This window comes from Meriones unguiculatus, chromosome 1, assembly GCF_030254825.1.
Source record: "Meriones unguiculatus strain TT.TT164.6M chromosome 1, Bangor_MerUng_6.1, whole genome shotgun sequence".
Taxonomy (NCBI): Eukaryota; Metazoa; Chordata; class Mammalia; order Rodentia; family Muridae; genus Meriones; species Meriones unguiculatus.
In genome coordinates, this window is record NC_083349.1 from 91,195,370 (window position 1) to 91,213,679 (window position 18,310).

At 42.7% G+C, this 18,310-nt stretch overlaps 1 long non-coding RNA gene across 1 annotated transcript; it reads right to left on the minus strand.

Moving 5' to 3' along the window:
* Positions 1 to 12,356: 12,356 nt before the first annotated feature.
* Positions 12,357 to 17,622, minus strand: LOC132648597 (uncharacterized). Its single transcript, XR_009587033.1, has 3 exons — positions 17,383 to 17,622; positions 16,619 to 16,728; positions 12,357 to 12,642 (listed from the first exon to the last, which is right to left on the minus strand). It is a non-coding gene; the product is annotated as an uncharacterized LOC132648597 (long non-coding RNA).
* Between the last annotated feature and the right edge of the window lie 688 nt (positions 17,623 to 18,310).

The following is an 18,310-nucleotide window of genomic DNA, read 5'->3' on the forward strand; positions in this document are numbered from 1 at the left end:
TATGAAAGTCGGAGTGCACAACTTATTTTCACTGTTTTAAAGATAGTGTTCCAATGTTTTCTTGCTTGAACGGTTTCTCGTGAGAAATCTATTGTTATTCTTTGTCCCTCTGTATGTAATGTTTTGTTGTTTTGGCTTGCCTTGACATTTTTGGTTCTCTCTTCTCTGGTTGCCTTCAAACTTTTTTATTTTAAACTTTCAACAGTTCTGCTAGGACATGTTTAGTTTCTTTCCCACACATTCCAGCCTTGATAGTGCTGAGCTTCTTGGGCTTGTGACTTCTCCCCAGTCAAATCAGAAATTCTTAGCAATCATCTCTTCAAACTTTTGTTCTCTCCTATTCCACATAGGAAATAGGAGATATTTCCTTGGTATTGTTGAGTTACTCTTTAGGCTACATCTTATTATTTTCCCTCCTTACATTGCAGTTCAATTAACTGTGTTTATTCATCTTCTGTACTTTGTTTAGTCTGCTGATAAGGATGCTGAAGGATTTTTTTTTATGACAGTGTGCTTTTTAAATTTTATCATTTAATTGATTATTTTATAGTCTTCACCTATCATTTGACATTCTCCATATATTCCTCCTCCTATGTATACAACATTCCTTAGTATAGAGCAGATAGTTACTTCAAAGTCAATTGTGTGTCTCTTTGGTTTCATTTCCATTGAGTGTTTTGTCTTTTAACAGTGAGTTGTGGTTTTCCTGCCTCTCTCTCTCTTCCTTCCCTCCCTCCCTGTGTGTGTGTGTGTGTGTGTGTGTGTGTGTATGTGTGTGTATGCACATGCGTGCATACAAGACACTCTGGTGAAACAATAGCAGAAACTGTTGTAAACTGTATTGACCACCGCTTGGGCGTGGTGACACACACCTACAATCCTGCCACTTGAAAGGCTGAGGCAGGAGCATCATGAGTTTCAGGCCAGCTTTGGATACATAGTGCAACTCTTACAAGTGCCAGGCCAGTCTAGACTGCATTGCAGGACAGTCTCAGAAAGGAGGAAAAATGGACAGGAGAAAGGAGGAGGGAAAGAGGGAAGAAGGAGAGGGGCAGGGAAAGAAGAAACATACCTTCCCTCTGTGAAGTTATTGTGTAGAAGGTCTGCTCAGTCTATCCATAGTTGAGCTTGGCTTGGGTTTCAGTGTTGCTATGGTTACTTTTGGTACATCAAAGAATTTAAGTTACCCCAGTACTGTGTACTGGGTCCTCAAAGAATTTTTCTCTGCATTCCTACTCAGGCCTTTGTCTTTGCCCTTGGAACTTTCTCCAGTGGCAAGCTGCTGTGGATCCTTATTCAATGCTAGACTCTTGACTGGTCACAGAAATCGGTCTCAGTTTCAGGCAGGCTTTGAGTGTCCAGGCCTTGTGGGAGGAACTTCCTCCGTGCTCCTGCTTTTCTGTTCCCCTAGAACCCAACTTCTATCTTGTGACAGTGGATCCCTGGACAAAAGGCAGTTAGTTTCCTGTCTCACTGCTGCCAGTGGCAGCAGTCAGTTGGTCTGTTAGTATTTATTTTTAAATGATACCACGCACACAAAGGATGTTATATAAAGAGTTATTGGATGGAGGCAGAGAGATAGAGAGGAAGAGGAAAGAGAGAGAGGGTAGAAGGTAGAAGGGAGCAAGAAAGAAAGTGAGGCGGAGAGAGCAAAAGAGGAGAGTGAGAGAGACAAAGTGATGGGTTGGTATTCTCAGAGCTTGTGTGTGCACAGCGGAACTAAGTCTGCCACACACTTGGCGGGCAACACGCGACATCGCAACACGCGACATCACAGGTTACCGGGTAACCCAGAAGCGGGCTGCCTATGTGCCAACAGGGTCCAGGCAGGATACTGGAAGTTTTGCTGCTTTTGTTTGGCTGGTTTTTCCTCTTCCTTCTGTCGGGGGTAGGCAGAACTTTAAACCTAGCGGCGCGAAGCCCTGAAGCCAGCACTAGTTGATGAGTCCTGTGCCTGGAGCTCCAGTGAGACTAGCGACATGTTTAGTCTTAGAAACCAGGTGTGGTGACGTGCACATGTGAGGCCAGCACTGAGGAGCAACCGGGACTACCCAGTGTAAAATAATAGTAACAAATAATAAACAAATAAACTGACAGCATCCAGGAGTGAACGTGATTTCTCACTCTCTCTCTTTCTCCTATTGGAGATTGGCATTGAAAAATGAGAAATAAACCTGGGAGTGGGGAATTCTGGAGATTAATCATATCAAGAGATTGAGTCGGGTTGATTCCAAACACTGAGGACTAAGGTCCGTGATTACTGACCCCTGGAAGGTTCTAGACCTTGCAAAAACACAGCCGCCCCCCCCCCCCCATCACCATACTAAGGACCCAAGTTACAAACTGTGAAATATGGAACTCGCTGTATTTTCGGTGTTATTCAAGAGACAGCCTCAAAAAGTTTCATCACGTCAAACCAGTGATGTTTAGTTTCATGTGAAGACCAGAAAGGTGAGGTACACAGGGAAATGGACACACAGGCCGGTCTGTATGTACACACACCTGTATGCAGAATTCACAAACATGTACACGGCTCAGCGGTTACCCCAACACACTCCTAAGACCTAGACTTTGCTGACTGCATAGTCGCCAGGTGGCTCTTGGTGAAGTATACACGTCTTTGCTGACCAGCGTAAACACAGCTTCATTGAGGAGATGCTCTGTTGGGAAGCCCTTCCCTGCCCAGAGTCCCCCTTCCTGGCCCAAACCAGGCAGAAACCCACTGCCAGCTGCAAAGCTTGCTCAAGGCCTGAGGCGCTCTGTGTGGGAATCCTCAGTTAACACATGGAACCCGAAGAGAAACAGGAAAAGATTCTCACTGCTCAGCTGAATTCCAGAAGCCTAATCCTTCCAGAACTAACAGATGAGGAGGTGCACCGGAAAACCGCCCCTCCCGTGTTCCCTGGCTCCCTGCTCTGATCATTCCCGTTGTGTTCTCTTCTCAACAACTGGAACTCCACTGGAGACCCGTGGGCAAGTCACACCCCTCACTCCTTCAGTGTTCCAGTCCTTGCCAACTAGGACTCTCCCCAAACCGAAAGATGCAAGAAAGAGCTTTGGAAAGTTTCAGGCCTCCGAGGAGACAGGCAGTTCCTTACAGAGCCAGGCCTGCCGTTCATTGATGGGGCTGACCAGAATCAGGAGCAGAGCCTCCAGAGACAACCAGGCCAGTTCCCGCACAGCCTCCTCATGTCATGCGTCCCACTCCAATTGGATCATTTTCATTTGTGCTTTTTCACTGTCTCAGTCACACTCCACAGGGAGGAAATAGATGGCTTACATTCCGAGGTCTGGCTGGCCTCCGGACATGATGCCGGATTTTCCCTAGGCAACAGTCAGTCTCTGCTGGTTTTTCCAAGAAATCAGCTCGTGTCAAATGCTGGTGAGTTGGGAAGAACCGACTTTAGCTTTGGTTGTTATAAGAGGGTCATGTGAATTCCATTACCCTCTCCTCTGCTTGCCCTCCCCCTTCAAAAGCTCTTCTTTCCCTATGAGGATATGATTCTCTTTCTAGTTTTATCACCTGCATATGCTCACACACTCACATGCATAATCTGAAATGTAGGCTCCACATAAGAGAGAGAGCATGCATTTGTCTTCGTCAATCTCATTTCCACCCATTTTCCTGCAAACACCATTTCATTTTAACTCACAACTGAACAGGGTTCCACTGGGCATATGTACCGCATGATTTGTGCCCATTTTCTGTGTGTTGCCACTTTCCGGCTTTTGTGAGTCTTCCTATCTTCATATGCCTTCTTCAAATTCTCTCTTTATTGTGTTGAAAGTTTTTGCTTTAGAGATCTTTCACTTCCTTGGTTAAGTTTATTCTTAGTATTGTGAGTTGGGGTTTTGTTGTTGTTTGTTTTTGAGACAGCGTTTCTCTGTGTAGCCCTGGCTGTCCTAGCATTCGATCTGTAGACCAGGCTGGCCTCTAACTCACAGAGATCCACCTGCCTCTGCCTCACAAGTGCTGGGATTAAAGGCGCGCACCACTATGCCCAACTGTCTTTTATTTTTTTAAGCTATTATTAATAGATCATTTCCACTGCATTTGCAAGTACATAGCTATTAACTTCTGTGTGTTGAATCTGTTTCCTGCTTGTTGACTATCTTGAGAAGAGTTTTCTGTTTTAGTGGAATCTTTAGTCTCTTACGTATTGTAACCTGCTTAAACTTTTTACGTAACTGTAGCTCCTCCCTTGAGACTCGCTTCAGTTCCTAGCATAACTGTAGATCTCTGTTAACACCCGCTGTCGCCTTTAGTATATCAGAATCCATTTTGCCTCCAAGTCTCCATCTCAAGTTCAAGGCCCTACATTTCTGAGACTAGCATGTAATTCAATAGTTCAATACTTGCTGCTTAGAGTAAAACGATAGATGAGAAATGCATGTTCTGCTTGAGTTAAAGATGAGTGTATGTTCTGTTAGACTTAAGGCGAAAACATCCGGCTATGCTCCTTTCTCCTGGAAAGCTGCAAAGCTCCCCAAGAGCTCCCTACCCTAACTCCAGCCAATCAGCTTAACATGCTTTGTCTAGCTTCCTAGATACAATACACTTGGAACAAAATTGATTCTTGTGTTTAGTTAGTCAAAATGATGTAATGCTGCCCTCCTCCTGCTTCCCACCTGGTTACCTGGTTATTACATGGTTACTGATTTTTCTTATAAAAGGTCTTCCTTAGAAATAGGCTGTCATCACAGTCTGGCTTGCAAATCCAGGCTGTGACTCTGACTGGTCAGTTTTTGTTCAGCGTTCAATAAACTTCCATCATTCTGAGTCTGGTTGTTTAAGTGGTCAATGTCCGGTTATTCCTGAACCCATAACCAGTATTCATCCCTTTCTTCTAAATTTTTCCAGTTTTTTAGACTATACGTTTTCAAACTATTCACTAATGATTTATTTACTCTCTATTTATGAAGAGAAGTCTGTTGTCGAGCCTCAAGCTGACTCATTTAATTTGTCTAGTCTAGTCTAGCTAGCTTGATTGCCCCATCTCTGCCTTCTGAGTGTCAGGATTGCAAGTGGGAAGCCACACCTGCCTGGTGTCCCTTGGATCCTGGGAACCTCTAGTCCGCATGCTTGCAGAGCAAGCACTTTGTCCACTGAGACAGCTCTGCAGCCTTCATCTAGAGTTTCATTAATTTCGGTCGTTTTTCTTTCTTATGCCTAATTTAATTATGGGGGTTGTCAAATTCTTTATTTGACTTTATATCTCTAAGTATTTTCTGGTACCTCCCCTCCCCCATACCAACTGAAGACAGGTTCTCATGGGGCCCTGACTGGCCTGCAATTCACTGTATAGACCAGGACAATCTTGAATGCACCACTACCTCTAGTAGTTTTCCCTTATCTTTCTTATTTCTTGCTACTATTTTTTGAGTTTGGGTTGTCTTATTTCTCTAAACCTTTGAGGTACATCATTAGGTTATTTATCTAAGCTCTTTCTCTTTCCTTAAGAACTTACTGCTATAAACTTTCCTCTCATAACTGCTTAGCTATGAATTAAAACGGTCTAGATGAACATCAACAAATAAATAGATAATGAAAACGTGTCTGGGCCAGTGGCTTAGTGGATAAAAGCTGTAACCATCAAGCCCAATGACCTGAGTTTGATCCCAAGAACCAACATGGTAGAAGGCGGGAACTGACTCCCACAAGTTGTCCTCTGACTGTCACACTCATGCTATGGTACGCTGGCAGACAGCATGCAGGAGGAGCTGCAGTGGGCAAGTGAGCTTCCTGGAAATGGCCCTCCGCTTTGCATGGCTGCAGTTGGGGGCCTTGCAGAGGCACAGCAACAAGGGCTTTGTATCCAGGTTGCTTCTTGCTGTGCTGTGCCTTCTCATGCCTGCCATTGCTGCAGTCCTCCTACGTATGGCATGCTGTGATTGGCTGTCTAGAGTCTGGTGTGATTGTTTCCTGGGTGACAGCCCACTCATTTGGGCAACTTTCTTGCAGATCAATATGAAGATGAACTTTCATAAGATAATGCTGTTTAGATAAACTAATGATTTTACACAGTTTCTGATTTTATTTAAATAGTTTTAGAAAGTTAGGTTAAGATGTTTTTTTTTCTTAAAGATTTATTTATTTATTATGTATAAATGTTCTGTCTGCATGCATTCCTGTATGCCAGAAGAGGGCACCAGATCTCATTATAGATGGTTGAGAGCCACTATGTGGTTGCTGGGAATTGAACTCAGGACCTCTGGGAGAGCAGCCTGTGCTCTTAACCTCTGTGATTCTTTTAAGATTTTTATGAGATTACTTTTAAAGATAATTGATTCTTTTTTGTAAGCACAAATTGCAGACTTCTAGTAAAGAAAAACTGGTCAGATGATTGTTCATGGTTCCTGAATAAACTGCATTGAAAAGAAAAAAAAAAAAAGAAAAACTGGCTGAAAAAATTACCTTGCTTGCTTACTACATTTTGTTAATCTCAAAAATTGCTTAGTTACAAATGTATGTTGGTTCTTGGGAATAATTTTGTTTCTCACATTTGTTTTTCACCCATAATACATAAAACATTTGATCATGTGAGGGTATTGGGGAACATGTTTTGTTTTGTTTTTTTTTTCCCTACGTATACTCATTATAATCATTCACCTAAAGAAAAATAGAATGTAACCACATTGTGATTTTTTTTTTTTACTGCTTGAAAGATTTTGCTGGGATATATAGGCTGTGGGAGAAAAAAAAAAAAAGCTTGTTGGGGCTTGCTTTTTGGAGTTTGCTCCATCCACCAAATATGTAGGTGCATACATGTTTGTACATGTATGTAGAAGGTTTGGAACTTACTCATTGAAGTTTTGCTCCATCCTCCCAATGTATACATGTGTATATATCTGCGTGTATGGATGTATGTGTGTGTATATGTGTGTGTATATGTGTGTGTGAAGTTGTTGAGGCTTGTAGGAACTTGTTCATTGGAGCTTGTCTTGCTTCATCCACTAAGGGCGTGTGTGTGTGTGTGTGTGTGTGCGTGTGTGTGTGTATAGGATTCTTTCAATCCTTTTCTTTTTTTCTTGTCACTGGCAAGGCCTCCAGAGGCTTAGAGAGTTCACAGAGTTCAGAGTCTGTCTAGTTACAAGCGGTGCTGGTGCCCAGGAGCCATCAGCTCTGGCCCCTGCTGACACCACATCCACGGTCTCAGTCTACCCTGGCCTTGCTGAAGCTTGTCTTTAACAGTATGTATTCACAATGGAATTTTATTTAGTCATAAAGAAAATGAAATTATAAAAGTTTCAGGAAGTCTTAGAATTTCTATTGCTGTGATTAAAAAAAACAAAAGAAAAGCATGACCAATAGTAACACCGGAAGGAAAGAGTTTGTTTTAGCTCACATCACACCATCACAGACGGGCACCATGCTAGGAACGCAAAGCCGGGAGGCAGAAACTGAAGCAGAGGGCACAGAAGAACACTGTTTGCTGACTTGTTCTTCCTGGCTTGCGCAGTCTGATTTCTCATACAGTTCAGGCCCACCCTCGTCAGGTTGGCACCAGCCTCGGTGGGCTGAACCCTCCCACTGCCGTCATTAATCAGGAAAATGCCCTACAGACTTGCCTACAGGTGATCTGGTGGCTGCATTTTCTCAGCTGCTGTTCCTTTTAACAGATGACCCCAGCCTGTGTCGGGCTGACATGGAAACTAACCAGCACGCAAGAAAAAGGATGGAAGTTGAAAACATACTAAGCAAAGACAACCCAGGCTCCGAGAGACAGATACTGTATATTCTCCCTTTTATGCAACTCTTAGCTTCTAATTATTAAATGTACCTATCTAGGTGGGAATAATGTAAGTAAATGCCAAAAAACTAGAAAAGGAGGAGGAGGAACCCATGGGAGGAGGAGGAGGAGGAGGAGGAGGAGGAGGAGGAGGAAAATGAACCCATGAAATAGGAAAAAAAATGATTTATGGGAAGAGCACTAAGAGAGAACAGAGACGGGCAGGAAAGTGGACGGGTGAACAAGAGGGTACAAGCAGGGAAATGGGGAAAGGAATGGGCAGGGAAAGGGGGCAACCAAAACCAAGTATCAAGAAAATGTCCTCTAAGTATTTATGTTTACACCCATATATCCTGCTGCTCTCCCCCTGGCCAGAGATGTTTCTGTCTGCAGTGGATGTTGGTTAATGTAGACTCACAACTGGTCAATGTGCTAAGAAAAGTGACTATTGACTGTTCAGCTCTAAGTAGGACATCTCTATCCATCCAAGACTCAAGGAATATCATGGAAAAGGAAGCAGAAACTTATAAGAGCTGAAGGATAGGAAAGAGTGCTATAAATTAATTCCCCCCCCCAAGCCAGGTGGTGATGACACACACCTAATTCCAGGACTTGAAAGGCAGAGGCAGGTGGATCTTTGTGAGTTCTAGGCCAGCCTAGGCTACAGGGTGAGTTCCAGGACAGCCAGGACTACACAGAGAAACCCTGTCTCAAAAAATCAACATAAAAAAATAGTGTCCCGCAGGCGTGATGCGGTTGTTGTGTCCATGAGCTCATGGCCGCAGTGGCTACCTCTGCAGGACCTGCTCAAGGCTGAGCCCGTCATCCTCCAGCATGGGTGGAGCCAGGGCTCATGCAGCCCCTCTCCACCCCTCAGGAGAACCTAAACAGTCAAAAGTTGCAAGGGAAAGGAGAGCCAGAGTCCTCGCTGGTGTCATTAGGGGCCGATAACTACTAAGACCCCCGCTCAAACATGTAACCCTACCCTCAGGCAGCCCTAATTAGATGAAGTGAGTCTCACATACACACAAGAACACATGAGAGTAACGGCAAACTTGAAAAAAAGGAGGTATTTGGTGGGACTGGGGAAGAGTGGGGGTGACTTGGTCAAAGATCATTTGATATATATATATCATTATATGTATATAACATAATACAGATATTTATCATATAAATATAAATGAATGAGTAAATTTTTTTTAAAGAAAAGAACTGGGCACAGAACAAATAAATAAATAAATAAATACAATTTTAATGACAAAAAAACCCTGCCATATCTATGTCTGAACAATCTGGTAAATTCTGTTTTTTATCTTCATTTCATTCTAGCAAATTTTAAATTTTTTTCACAGTTTCTTCAATGACCCAGTGATCTTCTGAGCATAATTTTTAATCTCTACATATTTGTATGGTTTCTGCTTGCTATTACTTTATAGTTATACTGCCCTATGATCTGGTAAAAATGGGTAAATTATTTAAATTATTTTGTATTTGATGAGTCTAGTCTTTTGGTCTAAAATCTGGTCTGTTTTTGAGATGGCCCCATGGCTGCTGGGATGAATGTGCGTGCTGTGTCTCTATCTTAATGATCCCGTTTATTTTGAGACAGTGTCAGGTGACAGGTAGTTTTTATGCCATTTTGTTTATACCTTATTTCTCCAGTTAGATGAACACTCTGAACAATCCAGATTCTAGCTTTTTGTTTGTTTTCCTTGCACAAATACTACTATGTCTTAAATATCTGCCTTAGCTGACCTTGTGGTGTACAAGCTGATAGACAGGCGCCTTGACATGTCTAATCTCATTTGATATGAAGACAATCTTTTGGCCTGGGACTTACTGACATTATGGCCACTTTAGGGTGTGGTGTAGTGGTACATGCCTGCAACAGACAAGGAGGGTGAAGAGTGCAAGCCCAGCAAAAGACACTTAGCAAATTCTTATTCCAAAGAGCAAATAAAGCTAACAAATAAGCAGGCAAAGCCATTGCTTTATACATAATCAATGTATAGCTTGGAGGAGCCAATGGGTTTGCTTGAGGTCACACAACAGGCAAATGCCAAAGAGCCCCAAAGACCTAGCTGTAAATGAGAAGCATGGGTGTCAGCTGCTGTGATGTGACTTCCCTTTGTTGGAGACCAGCTTTAAGAGGTCAGGGTAAACTGAGGTGGGGTGGGCTACTGATCACTCAGCAGTCTTGTCTCTGAGGAATAAAGCTCGCTTCACTGGAGCTGGAAAAGTACTCCCTGTGGAAGGTGAGGAAAAAGAAAAAGAGAGGAAAGAATCATACAAACACACACACACACACATACATACATATGTACATACATACATACATACACATACATGCATGCATACACATTTGGTGGATGAAGCAAAGCTCCAACCAACTTCACATATATATGTATATACACATATGCACATTGGATGTATGGAGCAAAGCTCCGACAAGCAAGTTCCAACCAACGTTAAATATACATATATACATCATCTATACATATATACATACATGCATACATATATATTGGGTAGATGGAGAAAAGCTCCAATAAGTAAGCTCCAACAACTTTATTTTTTCTCCCACTGCTTATATATTCCAGCAAAACCCTTCGAGCATTATAAAATTTACAATGTGATTTCATTCTATTTTTATTCTAGAGAATGATGACGAAAAAACAATATGTTTCCCAACACCTTTACAGGAAAGACATTTTACATATTACAGGTGAAAAAAAAATCAAAATTATGCTCAAGAACCCACATACATTGTAACCGAGCAACTTGTTACAGATTAACAAAGTGTAAGCAAGCAAGATCATTTTCTTAGCCAGTTTCTCTTACTGGCAGGCTGCAATTTGTGGTTACAAAGAAAGGATGAATTATTTTATTTTATAAAAATCTTTTAAAAATCACAAATGTAAAGGTGCCAATGATACTGCCCAGTGAGGGGCTAGAGGCCCCTTAGAGTTTTCATACAATCCATGTATTGTGAGGGATGTAGTGACCACGAAAACAACAGAGCAAAAACAGCATGAAGTCCTCAGAACACACAATCCTCCAGGCTTTGCCTCTCTGAGGCACACTCATTTGGTTGTGCTAACCAGTGGGCCGAATTCCATGAGTGCCAAAGCTGCTTTGCTGTCCCTTTGGCATGGCCCCCAACACGACTGCATGTGCCTGTGCCAAGAGGCAGGTCCTGCAAGAGGCGACCAGCTCCCCAGGGCCCTGCCTTTGTGAATGAATTATCACTGTTAATTGTGAGAGGAGATTGATGTCACAGGAGCAACTTCCTGTTAAAAGGATTAGTATGGCTTGCTTTTCTCCAACCACACCTCTATCTTGTAGGCCCGCCTGTACCTGCACCCTTGGCCTCTGCCTTCCACTATGGGATGATACAGCAAGAAAACCTATGGAAGATACAGGCCTCTCAACCTTGAACTTCCCAGCCTCTAGAACTGTAAGAAAGTCTGCTTTTTAATAAATAACTCGGCCTTAGATATCCTATTACATTACATAAAAACAGACCAAGACACCATCCATTAGGCTAAGACTCACAGCCCCTGCAGCGACCCCCACCCTCACCCCTCCAATCAGCAGGAGGCCAGCTGTTCTGCTTTGCTTGGCTTTTGTAATTAATGTTCTCTGGGAGACTCATGGGCATTCCTCCCCACCATGTCCAAGAACAAGGGTTTGGGAACCACTTTTGAGACAAGGCCACACAAAAGGCCAACTCCCTCTTCTCTTCCTGCCCTCTGGGAGAAGGTAGAAGGGTCCCCTTGCCTGCTTCCTCCATGCTTGCTCTCCTTCCCCTCCCATTTGGCCTGAAAGGAGAAAGGAATACAAAAACTGTTTAATATCCATGAATGAACTTCAAGCACAAGTATCTCAAAGTAAACTCTTGTGGTTATTATTCTGAATCCAGAGATAATAGCGGAGGCCTTTGAGCTACACACACCAGTCTACCCAGAATGCCCCACACCCATTAAAAGCAGCATTATTAAAAACAGCAGCTACTGGGCGTGCTTAGAAATGACTCTTCTCCAGTAAATAACTTGGAATGTTTTTATTTTAGAATATCAAAGGGAGTCTGGACCACATTATAGCTAATTGACTGCATATTTCCACGAGCAGAAATGAAGCTATATTTTAGTTATAAGGATAGCAACCACAATGTCTTTAATGCTGGTTACCAGCTTTTTGAAAAGGAGGGGGCACAGAAGTAGGGGGCGAGGGTGCAAAATATGAGTGGTGCATGAAATTTCAGCCTTCTTCTGAACTCTAAACTTTACCCCTAGGTGTAGAAGGAGAGAATGGGGACCGGAATGCGAACACATTGGCCTGAAACAGTGACAGCAGCTGTGGGGCTGTGGTCTGCTCTGGGTAGGTCTATTGCAATAGACGCATTCTTACGGACAATTGTCTTCCCCTTCTCCTCCCTCTCTTTTTCTCCCTCCCTTCTGTTTCCTCTTTCACCCCTCCTTAAAGGGAGATGGTTACAGCAGGCTAGATTGCGAGGAAACAAGGAATTCTGAAAGCACCCTTAAATTGCAGAGCCATTCCTGAAGTCAAGAAGCAAGCATATCTTTCTCTTCTCGGTTTTCAGAACTCCTTTGTGTTCCCCAGTAATTGAGCTTAATAAGCATTATTTATCTTAGACCTAACCAATCATCTCTGGGCTTAGCTGGAGTTGTGGGGGATGGGGATCTAGGTTCTGGGGGAGCCCACTGGCCAGCAGCCCCCTCATTGCTCCCCAGGTCTCAGAGGAGGGGCTGACAGTGAAGCCACACCTAGCTTCCCCCACCCCTTCATCTCCACTCCCAAGCTGGTGTCTTCTCTGTTTACTTTGTTGGTGAGGAAATCACTCAGCTGGGGACTTCTTGAACTCCAGGCTGTGGGTGGTCTTGATTAAATGCTCTCAGAAGGAAAGAAAAGAGAGAAAAATCTTAATTATCCAGAACCCTTGGACAATGAGGATGTCAGTGGAAATTTCCCACATAACCAAAAATTCTTTTTGATTATGAGTTTTAAACTTTTAATTTTTACCATTTCAGATTGAAAATTAAGTCAAATGAATTACACCCTTCCTTGGGTTCTGAAACAATGGACATAATTCAAAAACTTCTACCTAGGTTTTAAAGGATAGTTTGTAACACTGACGTGTAACAGAAAGATGACCTTCCCGGTTGCAGAGACATATAAGATGATTTATTTTTATTTTAAGCAACCCAGATTCGTGTGTGTGTGTGTCCATCATTCAGTGGCCTTTTAAAAATTATTCTAAAAACTCTCCTGGACACCAGCACATCTGCCAACAGCCATCCTGTTTCCCTGTCCTACAGAGGGGCCTCTGTGGGAATTACATCAGCTAGGCCCTCCACACTGAGCATGAAGATTCACAGGTTCTGAGCGGAAGACCCCTATGTGTCCTCCCAAGCTTCTTAATGATTTCCAGCTTTCCGGATAGAGGCTTTGTCAAAAAGCTGACTTTGATAAACTTGAGAGATTACTGTAGCTACTCCAGTAAGACTGCTTCAAAAACTTAGATGGGGTTTCCTTGGACTCATTACTTCTCTGTTGCCGTGAGAAAACACCATGACAACGGCAACTTACAGGGACAAAAAGAGTTTATTTGGGCTAATGGTTCTAGTGGACTATGGCTCATCATGGCAGGGCATGGTGGCAGCAGTAGCCATGGCAGTAGGAACAGCTGAGAAGTCACATCTCAAACAACAAGAAAGAAGCAGAGGGCCAGGCCTGTGTCTCGGCTGCAAGCCCACCAGGCATAGGCTTTCGTCAGCATCCTCTGCCAGGCTTAGCACAGCAGCTTAATCAAGAGCTGTAACACTTTGGGATTGCCATAGACGTTGGAACGCCTGAGTTTCCACTGCCACCGGTGATCTCATTCTAAAAGAGCTAGCTAACTGAACACTCTGTGGAAAACCCTTTCCACAGCCTGGCCTAGCACATGCCTGGCCCTAAAATGCCCTAGCTGATTCTGAATGAAACAGGCCCTTGTTCTCTGTCCAGAAGCCAAATTCCAGGTCCCCACCAAAATCCAGTCCCCTGCCTCCACAAGGAGAATGACAGATCTCTGTGAGTTCAAGACCAGCCTGGTCTACAGAGTGAGTTCTAGGACAGCCAAAGCTACAAAGAGAAGCCCTTTCTCAACAAAACAAATCACCAAAATAAAACAAGCAAAAAAATAATAATAAAAGAAAAAGAAAGAAAAGCAAACAAACAAACAAAAGTACACAGGTGTGTTTGCTTTTCACATATTAGCATGCTATGCTTTTAAAAATATTATTTCATTTTTATTTTATGTACATTGGTGTTTGGCTGCATGTATGTCTATGTGAGGGTGTTAGATCTCCTGGAACAGGAGTTACAGACAGTTATGAGCCGCCATGTGGGTTCTGGGAACTGAACTCAGGTCCTCTGGAAAAGCAGCCAGTGCTCTAAACCACTGGGCGTCTCTCCAGCCCCAAATGTTGTGACTTTTGAGAGAATAAATTATACTCTGCTCCTGACTTAGAGATTTATAGGTCAGCACACTACTCTCTCTTAACTACTTCCTGTACCATCCCATTTTTAGTTACTTTATTACTTTTAGCTACAGCTTAATACACCATTAAACAAGTTTCATAATTTAGTTAAACAGGGTTCTCTGTCGATAGATATTTGGATACAATCCAGTTTTTCAACATTAAAATCAACAATGAAGGCTAGGTTTGGTGGCACATGCCAGCAATTCCAGCCTTGGGCAGGCGAATGGTAAGTTTGTAGTCAGCATGAGTTACACAGACACTGTATGTTGCTTAGCTTTGCTCATCACTGACAAAATGTCTACAGAATGGTGTCTTTTCTGCTTAATCTCTGAAAACATTCTCACAGATGGTCTCAGCTACCTCTGGGTCATTGTGATAAACTACCCTGGCAAAAGCAACTTAAGTAGAATGTATTTTGGCTCACAGTTCAAGGTACCCTCCTTCATGATTGAGAAGTCAAGCCAGGAACTTAAAGCGGCGAGTCAAACGGCATGTGCAGTCAGCAAGAATAAAGCAGTAAGCAGTTGCATTTAGACCTGTGCAGGGTCAGGGTTCCGGAACAGTGTCACCCTTAGTGGGTTTTCCCGCCTCAACCAAATCAAGATAATCTCCCACAGTATTCTAGATCTCATCAAATTGACAACTGAGATTAGCCACCGTAACTTTTCACCCTGTTAAGGTTTGGACATGAAGCACACACCTCTACACACACACACAGTCTATATGTTGAATGCCTAATCCCTGGCTGCGGCTTTGTCAAGTGGTAATTGGCTGGGCTGATTTCATTGCTGGCTTAACTCGTGATTGAGTTCATAGCTAAATGAGCTGTTATAACTGAGACAAAGTTAAAGGAAGCATAGGCACAGGTTTGCCTTTGTAAAGCGTTTCTTCCCGCTCCACTCCTCCTCCTTCCTCCTTGCTCTCTTCCTGACTGACTCTGCCTCTCTGCTCTTTGGATGTCACTAGGTGACTGTTTTTCTTCCACCGTGCCCTTCTACCACTACATTTGCCTCAGAGCTAAAACAGTAAAGCCAGATGAACACTGATCAAAGTCTGGAAAACTATGAGCCCAACCTGTCTTTTTTTCATTAAGTTCTTTTTTTTTTTTTTGGATATTTTGTCACAGCGTCAGAAAATTGACTAACGTAGCTTCAATAAATTTCCTTCAGTAAAATATATATATATATAACTATTTCATATTCTTTCCTTCAGTAAATGGTTGCATATATGCAGGAAACTTGTTGATTTTTTAAAAATGGCCCCTTCTCTGAATTCTCATACTATTTTTCATAGATTTGCACTTGTCACATAACATACAATTCCTCTTTCAATACATTTGATTGCTTCTACACTTCCTAAACAGAATCCCCCCCCACACACACCTATCCTGCCCAGGCTACTCCATTAACCCCTGGGAGCAAGACAAGCTTTCACCTCACCTTCCTGGATAGCTAATATTTTTATAATAATAGCTATTTTAGTGATCATAAGCACAGGTGACTGCACCCAAAATTTTATTGGTTGTCTTATCTAATTGCATTAGCATCATTCTTTTTTCTCCAGAGGAAAATGTTAAATAATTTTCAGTAATAGTAGATTAGTCTTGTTGATTTTGTTCTTTTGGTTGGTTGGTTTTTCAAAACAGGGTCTCTCTGTGTGTCCCTGGCTGTCCTGGATCTCACTCTGAACCAGGCTGGCCTCAGACTCAGAGATCTGACTGTCTTGCCTCCAGTGCTGAAATTAGAGGTGTGCACCACCATTGCCTGGCTTGTTTTGTTGATTTTTATGGAAACTTTTCCATTGTTTTTCCGTTAATTGTGATGTGGAGTCATAACACATGTATCTGTTACATGATGGAAGTATTCTAATTTTCTCATGTTTTACAAAGCATCAAGAACTTTAACGGCTATATGCAACCTGCCTCCTAAGGATGTGTAACCTGAGGCAACGTTCTTAACTTTGCTAGGCTTTAGTGACCTAATCTATACAATGAAGATGATAGACAGGTCTTGTGTCACTGAGTGATGGAGAGGCTAAGAGAGAAAATGCATACGCACATGTCAGGGAGGGCCCATTACATGATAAGTGCAACATAAGTGTTCTTGCCAGTGTTGTTATTTTGCTGTGGATAAATGTTCAGATTTATTACATTCTCATCATATGTATTCTAAGACAGTCATGGCTTTTCCCAGTTAACTATTCATACAGTGAATTATACTAATAGATTTTCTAAAATTGAATCAGCCTAAAATGAGTCCCACTTTGTCATAGCGGATTACTGGATTCTATTTGCTAATAGTTTAATTAAATTTTTTTTTACATTATGTTTAAAAACAAGATTACCGTGATGCTTAGGGATGCAGGCTGTGTGTAAATATTTTCAAATTTGTGCAGGGTGGGAGGCATGTCTTAGTCAATGCTCCATTGCTGTGAGGAGGCACCATGACCATCTCCTATAAAGGAAAACATTTAATTGGTGCTTTCTTACAGCGCATTATCAGGAAGCACGGTGGCACACGGGCAAACATGGCACTAGAGAAGGGCAGCAAAAAGAGAGAACCCCTGGGCCTGGCCTGGACTTCTGAAACCTCAAAGCACCCCACCCCGCAACCCGTGACAGACTTCCTCCAGCAAGACCATGCTTCCTAGTTGTTTCAAATAGTGCCGCTCTACAAGCACTCAAATCTTTGAGCCTCTGGAGGCCATTCTTATTCACAGCCCAGTTTGTGTATCCAATTTGAGTATTTGTAGTATTGAGAAGCAGTAAGAGTAAGGCAGCTATTTTGGTAGGCAGTCAGGGAAAACAAAATGTATGTCTGTCCTGGTAGAACCAACAGTCAGCTCCCAAAGAACCAAAAACCAAGGTTTTATAATAAACTACCTGACTGATGAGCTGGGGAACAAAAACCGCAATGCCCTGATGGCCTGGTTCATCAAGATGGGGGTTGATCACCAGCCCTTGTTTTTTTTCCCTCTATCAGCAGGCAAGCAACCCTGAGCCTGTGCCCTTTCACCCAAACCACCCAGCCACCAATCAAACTAAATAACAAGGTTCATCCCAAACCATTGCCCTCTTTATAAATGCAGTGTGCACTGATCAGACTTACTCCAAACACAGACGAGAGTCTTGGATCTCCAGTTCTGTTTAGCGACCCCCGCTGAGCCTTTTCCCTGCAGCAGGAAGCTGTTTTTGTATTGTTCAATAAACCTTGCTTGCCCTTGCTTGTTCTTGTTCATCCTTCATGATCATAAGCCGCGGGCTCAGGGCAACTTTGGTGGCGGCTGAGTTTTCTGGCACCTAAACCCACTAAGAGCTGAAACAGGCTCCATAGTGCTGCAAACAAATATTCTCAGTGTCCACAAGACAAAACTCAACAAAGCAACTTCTTTTTGTGAAAAGGGGCTATGACCCTGACCAAACTAGCAAAGCACACAGGGTCAGGAAGTCCACTTGGATTTATTTTTAACAGGTGGTAACTGTGTCTTTCTTCCATTGCCTTGGTCCAATGTCACAGTCTTTTGATTTTGGCTATTTTGAAAAGAATAGGAGCAAATATAATGAAATGTAAGGAAGGAAAGGGGTAGATTGCTCTAGGCTATCAAGTTCTAGGAAATCAGAGAGGCATTTGTGCAAACAAAAGTTTTTGTAAATGAGGGAGATTATAAAATTTGAATTCCTCTGCATAAAAGTATGGTCCATGTACCTTTCATAGATAAAATACACACACACACACACACACACACACACACACACACATTTCTCTTAGTAGCTTTCAAAGCACCCACAGAAGTGTGGTGTTGTGCGGGCCGTGTATGTGTGCAGATATCTGTTTTTATGAAGAGTCTGGTATGTGTGGTATGTGTGATGTGTTGCGTGTATGTGGGGGTGGACAGTGCTTGTGTGTAGTGTGTAACGTGTGTGATCTCTGTGAAGTTAGGGCACCAAGGGGTGGCTTAATACATTAACTGGGGGTGGGGGGAGTTCCCTTGTGCTCTGGGTACGTTAAATCACAAAAAGAACATTTCTTCCTCAAA